At 39.5% G+C, this 12516-nt stretch overlaps 1 pseudogene; it reads right to left on the reverse strand.

Moving 5' to 3' along the window:
• Nucleotides 1-10029: 10029 nt before the first annotated feature.
• On the reverse strand, nt 10030-10127 carry LOC145723205 (small nucleolar RNA U3; annotated as a pseudogene).
• Between the last annotated feature and the right edge of the window lie 2389 nt (nt 10128-12516).

Raw genomic sequence — 12516 nt, forward strand, 5'->3', positions numbered from 1 at the left:
GCCCAACTGACTGAGCCACCCAGGCGCCCAATTATTTAGAATTTTTCTGCATGAGACCTATGTCTATTCTCCCCATGTATTTAGTGTTCATTTATTTATATCAATATGGATCACATATTTATTTTATACTTCAGGTTATATCTCAATACATTTTATTTATTTTGTTGCTCAAATTGCTACGGCTTTGGCCACTGGGAGCTCTTTCAGTTGCCTGCCATGTCACTTTGATACACTCCCATCATCAAGAGTACTTCCTTATTGTCTGGTACCATAAAATGCTCCAAGATTATCTTGTATATTCCCTTCCTTAATCCTAAAATCGGCCATTTCTTCAGAAAGCCCAGGTTCCTTTTATTGGAGACCAGTGTTAGAAATCAAGACTTGAGTATGAGGTTTGCTCACAGTCCTTGGGACGTCAATGCTTCTAGACCCTCTGAGTTGAGAGAGCAAATATATGTGTGTTGCCTGGTTTTGGTGTGAGGGTAATACTGGCCTCATAGAATAAGTTGGGAAGTTTTTCTGCTTCTTATAATTTTCTAGAGGAAGTTGTAGAAGATGGGTATGAGTTTGTAAGTATTTTGTAGAATTTACAAGTGTAGCCAGTGGGGTCTGCTGCTTTATGCTTTGGGAAAATATTATTTATTGATTCAACTTCTTTAATTGAAATAGTTATTCAGTTTATCTATTTATCCATATCTGAATTTTGTTAGTTTGTTCTTTTAAGGAATTGGTCCATTTCATCTAGTTTATCAAATTCATGGTCCAGAGTTGTTCATAGTACCCTTTTATTATCCATTTGAAGTCCCTGAGGTCAGTGCTCATGACCCCTCTTTCATTTCTGATATTGGTAACTTGTGTCCTCTCTCTCTGTGTTTTCTGTCTAGTCTGGCTAAAAGTTCATCAGTTTTATTTATTCAGCCTTTGATTTCATTAATCTTTCTTGATTGTTTTCCTGCTTTCAATTTCCTTGATTTGTACTCTAATTTGTCCTTTCTGCTGCTTGCTTTTAGCCTATAAATATTTAAACTTACAACCTGGATCCACATTTTATTTTATTTAAAGGTTTATTTATTTATTATTTATTTATTTTAGAGAGAGAGAGAGCACCAATGGGAGGGGGCAGAGGGAGAAGGAGAGAATCTCAAGCAGAGAGCGTCGAGCCTGACAAGGGACTCGATCTCACGACCCTGAGATCATGACCTGAGCTGAAACCAAGAGTCGGTTGCTTAGCCAACTGCACCACCCAGGCATACCTGGATTCACATTTTAGATTATTGGATCTCTCTCTTAGTTTGGTCTGTTTAATTTGTCAATGAGTATTCAGGTTCAGTTGAATTTTCTTACTGAGAATGTTTCCATGTTACTTCCTCTTTTAAATTCTTACAGTGTAACTCGTGAAGTTGATGCTAAATGATTTCATTGCACATCTTTATTGTATATAGAAAACGCCATCACGGGGTGGCTGAGTGATAGAGTCAGTTAAGTGCCTGACTCTTGGTTTCAGCTCAGGTCATGATGTCAGGGTCATGAGATCAAGTCCCACGTCGGGCTCTGTGCTCAGTGGGGTGTCTGCTTGAGATTCTCTCCCACTGCCTCTGCCCCTCTCCCTGCTCTTTCTCTAAAATAAATAAATAAACCTTTAAAAAAAAAAAAAGAACGAAAACCCATTGCCACAAGTGTCCTTTGTTATCTTGTTCAATGTTTTGAATCTTAATTTAAACTTGTCTGCCGCTATATTTGGACTCTTTTTTTATTATTATTATTATTATTTTGCATATGTTTGATGTGCCTTTGAAACTATTTAATGTCAATCTTTCTGTGTCACTTTGTTGAAAAACTAAAGAGAATTCTTGGAAAGTTACTAGTTTAACATTTTACCTCTGCTCTTAACCTCAAAATATCCCCTCTACCTGCCAGAGCTAACTGTTGGAACAAGGAGATGGATGGCTTGAGTGAGACTTCAGGCTCTCTTAGATATCCAGGTCAGGGTGCCTTGAGGGCTTTGTCCCTGGAAGTCAGCAAAATGAGAAAAACAGTCCGTCGACCCCTGGAGCTGATCCTGAAAAGATGTCAATTCTACTCTTTAATACCCAGATGTAAATTTATTGGAGCCCACATCCATATGTTGGGAGTGTCTCCACACTGCGACTGGAGTGATATTTACAGATGCATTATTATCATATTATCCCTGTGCATATAGCATCTCAAGGGCTTTCTGTTATATTGAAATATAAGCTCCTTGGGGCACCTGGGTGGCTCAGTCGGTTAAGCGTCTGCCTTCGGCTCAGGTCATGATCCCAAGGTCCTGGGATCGAGTCCCGCATCGGGCTCCCTGCTAGATGGGGAGCCTGCTTCTCTCCCTCTGCCTCTGCCTCTCTCTCTCTGACTTTCATGAATAAATAAAAAAAAAAAGAAAGAAAGAAATATAAGCTCCTTAACATGTCTTCTGAGTCCTGTGTGATGCGATTCCTACCTACTCCCCCAACATCACCTCTCTTACCACTGCACTCACACTACCTGTGTTGAAGTTCTTTGATAGGTAAAGCTTTTTCCCACCTCCTCTTCTTGAAACCTGTTTTTCTCTAAAACTGTACTCATTTTCTCTCTGCTTCTTTAGTTGAATAATGCCACCTCATCCTTTAAATCAACAATTTAATTCCCTTAATCATAATGTCTCACTTAGCCCACACCTACACCTTATTACAACAACTTATACTTTGTAGTCATAGCTTTTATACCGAACAGTTATAGGACTTATGAAGAGAACTCACAGAGTCAGAACGGGATGGTGTTTAAGAATGTGGACTCTGGATCCCAGTGGCCTGGAGTCAAACACAACTCTGCCACCTAGTTGTGGGATCATAGCATACTTAACCTTTCTATGCCACAGTTCTTTCATCTGTAAAAATATCAGTAAGAGGAACTAAATCATATATTTTTGGTGAGGATTAAATAATATATGAAGAGCTTCGAACAGTTCCTGGCATGCAGTACATTCATATGTTAGCTATTAGTACTATTGTTTTTATGGCAAATTGTACCTATGGATTTGTACGTGAATTTGTGCTTACTGTTTTCTCCCACACTGGTCTAGTAGTTCTCAGAGAGCAGAGAACGTGATAATTATTCTGCACTGTGTCTTCAGCAGTGTCTAATGAATTAACATTTGCTTAATTACTTAATTAACATTAAAGTCACGAAATAATTTATGAGACTATGTGAGGTGAAAAGTTGTGGACGGTAACAAGGGCGAAATTACTGGAGCTTTTTCTACCTAACACCAAATAATGTACTCAATCTCATAAGAAGTTATTAATTTATCACACTCGCTTTCAGCTATTAAACCGGAAGGACTAACACAGTCAGTACTCCTCAGGAGTATGGTGGAGGTACAGTGCTGTCCGTTACAGCCAAGCACAGTCCTGCGGCTGCTTCAGAAACTGTAAAGGAATTGGGATAAAATACAATTTGACTTCAAAATGTAGAGTTTACAAACTCCCACTTACTAAGACGGATTACCTCCTACAACCAGAAACAGTTATGACATTTAGAGGGGCGCTGTTACAAAGAAGACACAGAAGAAACCCATGAATCAATAGCAAGCTGCTTTACATCCTCACTCTGACTGACTAATCTCAGAATATAGCAAACTGTTGAATTGTGTGGGGAGCACGAAAGCCATAATTTTCTGTCCCTGCCTTAAACTGGGCCCAGACACACTTTCCACTCCCCATTTTATTTTTGTTGTTGTTGTTCATTTTTATTTCATAGTCATAAATCTACCTCTGCAATCCAGCTAGACTCGCAGGGGAGTAAGGAAAATAAGGAGCCCATAGAACTGCAGCAAGAGCACAGAGATCATAGGATGTTTTGAGCAGATGGGGGTGCAGGGGTGCTCTCCTGAGCGACAGAAGGAATAGTCTGGTGGTTAAGATAAAACACAAGTCAAATTTATCAGGTTTGTCCACAGTCAGCAATGGTGGTCTTCTTGCTGGTCTTGCCACTGCTGGACCCAAAGTGCCCCATGGCGTCCACAATAGTCCTGCCTCCCTCACCTTGCCAGAGACCATGCTTGCCATCACACTCAGTCTTGGCAGTGCAGATGGAAAACTGAACCATCCGTGTCGGGTCCAGCGTTTGCCATGGACGAGATGCCAGGACCCATATGCTTCAGGATGAGACTCTCATCTTTAAACTTCTCCCCACACATGGAGTTACTGCCAGGCCATTGTGGTGGGCGAAGTCACCCCCCGGCACATAAATCCTGAAATAATCCTGTGAAAGCAGGAACCTTATAACCAAATCCTTTCTCCCCAGGGCTCAGAACACTGAAGCTTTCTTTTCCTTTTTTAGAAGATTTTATTTATTTATTTGACAGAAAGAGCATGAGCAGGGCGGAGGGGCAGAGGCAGAGGGACAAACAGACTCCCTGCTGAGTGTGGAGCCCCACGTGGGGCTCGATCCCAGGACCCTGAGATCCTGACCTGAGCCAAAGGCAGATGTTTCACCGACTGAGCCCTGCAGGCGCCCCGAGCACAAGTTCTCTGCTGTCTTTGCAATTTGTCTGCAAACAGCTGGAGGGCGACGCAGCCCACGGGCTAGCCCCCCACAGTGATGTCAAGAACGTGGTGGGCTTGACCATGGCTGGGTGCTGCTGGTGAAGCCTGAGCAGCGGCATCTGCAAGGCTCCAATCCCTATTTTAAACAACACTGAGACCAAGCAATAATAGCTTAGCTACTTGCTCCAGGAAATATCAACTGAACGGCTCACTTATCAAGGTTTCTTTCAAGTCTTTGGCCTTGCTATGCCCACCAACCAAAGCTACTATTTTTAAGCTCTGCCCAAACTCAACCAATTCTCTGTCTTGCAAGGCTCACTTCATAATCACTCACCCAGGTCTGAAAACCTTATAAATAGCCTTCCCTAACTTTTCCCTTTTGAGACACCAATACCGCTGTCGAGAATTTTCCATTTCTGGGGTGGGTGTGATAAACAGCTTTGCTTGATCAACAGCTGTGTATGGCGATCTTTGGGGAATTTGACGATCAGTAGATACAGTGTAAGTTTTTGGTGGACATACACGTTTATTCTTTTTTTTTTTTTTTTTACTGTGAATAAACTCCATTATTGACAGTTTCCACATTTCATAAAAGACAATAAATTGGAAGGAAGGTCCATCTTATGAGTGAAAGCAAACAATATAGTATGAAAATAGTAAGAATCATCTTGATTCCTGTTTTCTTATGCTTAGTAGGGACTTTGCTGAGGTTTACCTGTAGTAATGCATATGAAACACCAGGAACATCCCAAAGGTGGTTTGCTGGGTAACTGAAAAGAAATGTTAAAATTAAATAATTCTTTGGGTTTACCAAGATGCCTTGAGGTAGAGGGAGTGGGAATTATTTTCTTTAATTTAGTGTAGGTTTTTCTAACCTTGGTGATAATGGTTTGTGGTTGCTAGGATACACAGGCTTTGCCATTCAGAGAACATGTTCTCAGAACACTAATTAGTCTTTTAACATTTGTTAACTTCTGTGCTGAGCGCATGGCACATCCAGTTTTTGAATATTGACTCATGCACATCCCCAGTGAGCTGACCATTGAATTGGTGATCATGTTTTTCCGTAGTGTTCATACACATTTATTCTTATTGAATATATGCCTAGGAATGAATTTTTGAGGTCAGAGAATAGGCAGATGATATATTGTCAAGTAATGGCCTCTTCCCACATCTTATAGTTCCCCCACACATCAGCTATGTGAGTAGCTTTGGCCAATGGGACGTTGCAAACATGACATAAGCAGAAATTTGAAAAGGGATTGTCCTCTTGGAACACTGATGCCATGTGAAGAAGCCTGGGTTGGTTTGTTGAAGACTGATAATCAACAGCCATCACTTGACAAAGGAGTGAAGTCATTTTAGACTATCTGGTGCCAGACAGACCATAATACTGTAGTGCCATTCCCCAGTCTTGTCTTCCCTGAACAAGACTAGTGGAAGAACCATCTGGCTGAACTCAGCCCAAGCTGCTGATCTAGAGAATCATGAACAAATTAAAGAATTACTGTTTTATGCCACTAAACTTTGAGATGGTTAGTTAATGTGGCAAACATAACTGATAGGGTATATACTAACTTTAATAGAAACTGACAAACAGCTTTCCGAATGTTTGTACCATTGCAACACTCCCTCCAGCTGTGTAGGAGAGTTCGAGTTTCTCCACATCCTCACCAATGCTTGGTGTTGTCTTCCTTGGGTTTTCAGCCATTATTCATAGTAAGAATGTATTGCACTTTTTTGGATGAGTACTGAGTTGAGCATCTTTTTATATGTTTGTCAGCCATTTAGATCTCTTTTTGTAAAGTTCTTGTTCAAGTTAATTGCCCATTTAAAAAATTTTGATATTTTTCTTTTTAGGATTGATGCTGGAGTTCTTTACAGGTTCAGGATACGAGTCTTTTTATCAGGTATATAGAGGGTAAGTATTTTCTCCAGTACTCAGTAGCCTGCCCTTTGATGTTCTCAACAGTGTCTTTTGATAATCAGACTAACTTATTTTTTTCATATATTGTTAGTATTTTTTGTGTCCTGTTGGAATCCTTGTTTACCAAGGCCATGAAGACGTTTTTCTGTGTACTCTTTTCCAAGCTTGTGGTAGTTTGTCTCCATGATGTTCACCAATTTCTTCCCTATGCACACGTCATGCCATTCCCCTAATAATAGAAAGACTGTATTCTTCCTTTCCCTCTTGAATCTGGATTGGTGGTCCCATGACTCACCTGACTGATAGAATGCTGTGAAAATAGACATTCTGGAACTTTGGAGTTTTGGTCATAAAAAGTTTAAAGCTTCTACCATGGTTTTTTAGAACACTCACATTAGAGGAAGCCAGCAAGCATGTTAGAAATCTAACTACTCTGAGACCACTTGGTGGAGAAGGAGTGCTCCCAGTCAGCACCCAGGCATTTCAAACATCACAGATGAAGCACCAGCATGTAAGTGAAAGAACATATTGAATACTTTATTCCCAAAAGATGCTATAAGAAGAAGACATGAGGCCCCAGACATATGGCCTCATCTGAGCTGTGACAATCATTTTCCACTTTAGAAGCCGTCCTTGCTGAGGACCCAGACATCATAGAGCAGAACTGAGTGTTCCTGGAAGTTCTCTTTCTGAACCAAAACTGACAAGTGGCTGTGGCCCAGGGCTACTCTAGAGTGGTGTCGCATTTAGGGTGGGTTATTACTGGGTTCTTAGTGGTATCACCTTTTATATTTGCTACTATATTCTCGTTGAACCTGAGGGAAAATTAAGGCAAGGCCTATTGTGTCTCTCCACTGGACTTAGAAAGTCTGGTATTTCTATCCTTTTGCATAGAACTAATATTATACTAATAAAGATAATATAGTATAAGCTTTCAGAAAAGAAGACTTTCCTGAAAAATGTACAGTTCCTAGGGTGCCTGAGTGGTTCAGTTGGCTAAGCATCTGACTCTTGATTTCAGTTCAGGTTGTGATCTCAGGGTTGTGAGATTGAGCCCCGCCTCAGGCTCCCTGCTCTGCGGGGAGTCTGCTTCTCTCCCTCTCCTGCCCCTCCCCCTGTTCATGCTCTCTCTCTAAAATAAATAAATAAATCTTTAAAAAAATGTACAGTTCCTCAAACAACGGTAATATTTATTTTTCCTCAAATACTTCAGGAAGTTTTCTAATGATTAGTTTAGTCTGACCGTATTCTTTCCCTGAAATGACTATGATGATATGATCATGTTGGAATGTTTGCTATCAGTCAATATTATGAGAGGCACTTACCATAGCTCAGCTTACAGAATTTTTTTTTATTCTTATGTTAATCCCCATACATTACATCATTAGTTCTAGATGAAAGCTTACAGAATTTTTATGTTGAAAATTAATACAGGAAAATCAGGGCACCTGGGTGGCTCAGTCAGTTAAGCATCTGGCCTTCAGCTCAGGTCATGATCCCAGGGTCCTATAGAGTCTTGCATCGGGCTCCCTGTTCTGCAGGGAGTCTGCTTCTCCCTCTGCCCTTCTACCCACTCATTCTCTCAATCTCTCTCTCAAATAAATAAATAAAACCTTAGAAAAAATAAAACAGGAAAATCAAATTAGCTAACGTCATTACTCTTAAATACTATTAACAAAGTTTATAGACTTAAGTATAGACTCAAAGTGGAAATGACTTGGCAATACTGTTGAATCTTTCCAAAACCCTAAAAAGGGCAATTCAACCATTTGTTCAGAGTTTTGATGACTTAAAGGAGGAAGAGTCAAAATCTGGGAGTTACCCCTGTTCAGCCAAAGGATGCTGTGTATTCCCTCCATCTAAGGATGCGTTCTGACCATGAAGCCAAACAGCAGCACCCTGGGGGCTGTGGGCCCACAGTCAGCCCTCCATCCTGGGCTAGCCCACTCTTTTTTTTTTTTTTTTTAAAGATTTTATTTATTTATTTGAGAGAAAGAGAATGAGAGATAGAGAGCATGAGAGGGAAGAGGGTCAGAGGGAGAAGCAGACCCCCCGCCGAGCAGGGAGCCCGATGCGGGACTCGATCCCGGGACTCCAGGATCATGACATGACCTGAGCCGAAGGCCGTCGCTTAACCAACTGAGCCACCCAGGCGCCCTGGGCTAGCCCGCTGTTGCCTGGCCAGTACCATCAGCCCCCCTCACCGGCTGCTCTTCTCAACCACCTACACTTTCAGACATCCACACAATCGTCTTGCTTTTCATAGTTAAAGCAAACACATTAATGCAAACACAGTATCAATAACTGTTTAAGCCAACCCCATTAGATTTGTAGAATAATTCAGATTTTACAGCTAAATAACCTAGGAATCAGAGAGATTAAGAAGCATAAGCAAGGATACACATTTAAAATATGATGGAGCTGGGATTCAATTCTAACTCAGTAACTAAATGGTCTATGCTCTTTCCACTGCTCTTTAGTGAAGGAAAATAAAAGTTAAAGACTAGAAGGGAAAGAAAAGGTATTTTCTGAGATCCAGGGCTAAATCTGGACGCTAACAATTACTATATACACCATGAGAAATTGATGACAAGAGTGAATTCAGAAGGAGAAACGTTTTCTTAATTTCTGGGGCATCTTATAATTTCATGGAAACCTGTATCCAGCCTTTGAAAAGGATATCACCGCATACAAATGAGGAATCACACAGAGGTGTTTACTCTATGTTAACTAACTGGAAGTAAAATAAGAACTTAAAAAAATAATAAATAAATAAACTGAGGTGTTTAAGGATTAGACAGTTTAATCATAAGATGTTTGAATCAAATATAAAATTAATTCCATCTGGACTGATCATTTGCATTGATTTGAAAGTAACTTCTGGGCATAATGTGTAGATTATACTTTTAAGTCAGAAAATGTTATGATGAAAGCTTTATACAGTTGACTCTTGAAGAACACAGGTTTGACCTGTGTGGGTTAACTTACACACAGATTTCTTTCGATAAATACATGCAAATGTATTTTCTCTTCCTTACAATTTTCTTAATAACATTTTCTTTTCTATAGGTTAGTTGATTGTGAGGATAAGTATAAAATACATGTAACATACAAAATATGTGCTAATGGACTATCTATGTTATTGGTAAGGCTTTTGGTCAGCAGTAGACTATTAGCAGTCAGCCTTTAGGGGAGTCAAAAATTATACGCAGATTTTCAACTCCATCAGGGTGTCAGTGTTCCTAAGCCCCCCACTGTTCAAGAGTCCACTGTATTTATTCACAGTCTTAGAAGGTTTCTGCACCAATGTGACCAGAAATTTTCATCTGTGTATCCCAATAGATCAATAATTACTCCCTTGGCAATTAATTTGGTCGGCCTCAAAAGAATTAGGGCTAGAGGTAATATTTTACATGGGATTCAGGATCCTACCAGTAGAATACATTTCAAATATATATGATTTGCAGTTATAACCAACATTCATCAGCAAATTAATGCAATAAATTTGTTATTTTGCCAAAATACGTCAAGCAACATTTTTATTCACCTGTACAAGAATAAACATATCATCTGTGTCATTTTTTAAGCAAAATTTGATGAAATTAACAAACTATAGAAATGATCCCTGAAAGTATAGTCTTCAAAATTTGATGAAATTAAAGGGAGACATAGTCAATTTCACAGTCATAGCTGGATATTTTAACATTCATATTAGTTGATTTCTCAGCAATTGACATAACTAGGCAAAAAAAAATCAGTAAAGACACAGATGTTCTGAACACTATCAACCATGTTAACCTGACTGATACTGATGTCTCAGGCCACCTTTGTCGGAAAACTGTCCCAAGAACATAACTGCAACTTCAGCACGGCAACTCACAGCAAGCAGTCTCCAGGAATAAGACAGGCCTCCGCCCCACAGAACCTTCGAACCTGCTCAACAGACATCTTCCTTTCCTGCAACACTTGTCAAAAGAAATGGCAGACCTCAGTGGGCACATTGTCTGGTGGGTGGTGACCATCAGAACTCTCACAAAGACGCCTGTGTGAAGTCCCTAAGAAATCATCTAACAATTTTCAAAGGAATTCAACATTTTTGTTATCTTGGGTTTTGTTTGATGTCATAGAATAATGAAGTTTCTCATTTTACTTTTCTATGACTGTTTCTACTGGGACTCTTTAGATAACATTTTTAAAGAAGCCTGCCATACTCCCCTAACATAGGGCATAGTTTGTATGGCAATAACTCTAGTTAATGCATTAAAAATTATGGCAGAAAAAATATGGTAGAAAAATTATGATAGAGATAGATTGTTGTTTTTCAGATAGCCAATCAATTCTGGACTTTCAGAAACTATCAATTATGCAAAGCAAAATAATTTTTTTTTTCTTCAAAAGGAGAATAGTGGCTTTTTAAACAAAAAATCAGAAGGAAGTTATTTTTTATGCTTAAAAAGTAAGTAAATTTTTTAATTTAAATTTTCTTATCAATTGCAACTGTGATATTTAATCTCACACAGAATGGATATGAATAGCTATGTCTTTGTGGAGTTTTGTGAGCCCTCCTCAAGTTGATAAATATTATTTTTAATAAGCATCATAATAATGAGTGATATTCTCGTATTATGGATTCATTCCTTTGAATGGCTATTTTTTTTAAATGATCCCCTAAGACAATAAAATACTTAAGTGAAAAGAAGTTTGAATTTATCTTTTTTTTTTAAACACTTCTAAAGAGAGTAAAAACTGCGGTCCAACAGAAGAATTGCTTTGGTACCACAGTAGAGACAGAGTAATTAGTTTGTTGTGAAAAATCCTGAGCATGTCTTCAGGGAGTATGTCAGGAATGAAAGGACAATCATATATGATAAAAAAAGATTCATATAATTTATAATAGGTGTATGACACTCATTCCACATTCACATTTGTTCTGTTACACCTCCATAAATTACTTCAGATAGATGTTAAACCTCTCGAAGCAGAATAAACCTTTTTCTTTTTGATTCTGTCTTAAGAATACTCCCTAGAAATTATGTCAAGACAGGAATGCCTGGGTGACTCAGTCAGGTAAGCGCCGACCCCTGATTTCAGCTCAGGTCATGATCTCAGGGTCCTGAGATTAGGTATAAGATTCTTTCTCCCTCTGGGGATGCCTGGGTGGCTCAACTGGTTAAGGAGGTCATGATCCCAGTGTTCTGGGATTGAGCCCCCCCCCAATGGGGCTCCTTGCTCCGCAGGAGCCTGCTTCTCCCTCTGCCTCCTGCCCCACCCCCCAGCTTGTGCGCTCTCTCTGACAAATAAATAAAATCTTTAAAAAAAAAAGATTCTTTCTCCCTCTGCCCCTCCCCCTGCTCGTGCTCTCTCTCTCAAATGAATAAATAAAATCTTTTAAAAAAATGGGAAATGAGTAACAAATAAGGAATAATGAAATGGGGACTTTGAAGGCATTATACAGAAGGAAATCATTTTATTTTATTTTATTTTATTTTTTAAAGATTTTATTTATTTATTTGACAGAGAGAGAGAGAGATCACAAGTAGGCAGACAGGCAAGCAGAGGGAGAGGGAGAAGCAGGCTCCCTGCTGAGCACAGAGCCTGATGTGGGGCTCGATCCCAGGACCCTGGGATCATGACCTGAGCTGAAGGCAGATGCTTAACCATCTGAGCCACCCAGGCGTCCCAGAAGAAAATCATTTTAATGAGGAGGGGAGAAATACCTTTCTTAGGTCAATCTGAAGAGGTTTAAAATTCTGAACTGTTGTTACCGTAACAAACAGCCTCTAGACCATGGCAGAATTCATAGTAATTCCCCTCGAGTTTATGACTCATATGTAGGAAAAGAAAAGGTTTTGTCCCCTAAAAGTTGGGGATGACTTTTGATACACACAGAGATTCCTCGATGGCTTTTTTCCTCTCTTATCATACAGTTTACATTGAATTAAGAAAAAAATTATAAAACATTTGACAGCAAATGTAAACTCAGACTCCGTATTGTGATAGATCCACTTGTGATCTTGAAGAACAGACAGA

Source organism: Leptonychotes weddellii, chromosome 8, assembly GCF_054177405.1.
Source record: "Leptonychotes weddellii isolate Sample4059 chromosome 8, ASM5417740v2, whole genome shotgun sequence".
NCBI classification, from domain to species: domain Eukaryota; kingdom Metazoa; phylum Chordata; class Mammalia; order Carnivora; family Phocidae; genus Leptonychotes; species Leptonychotes weddellii.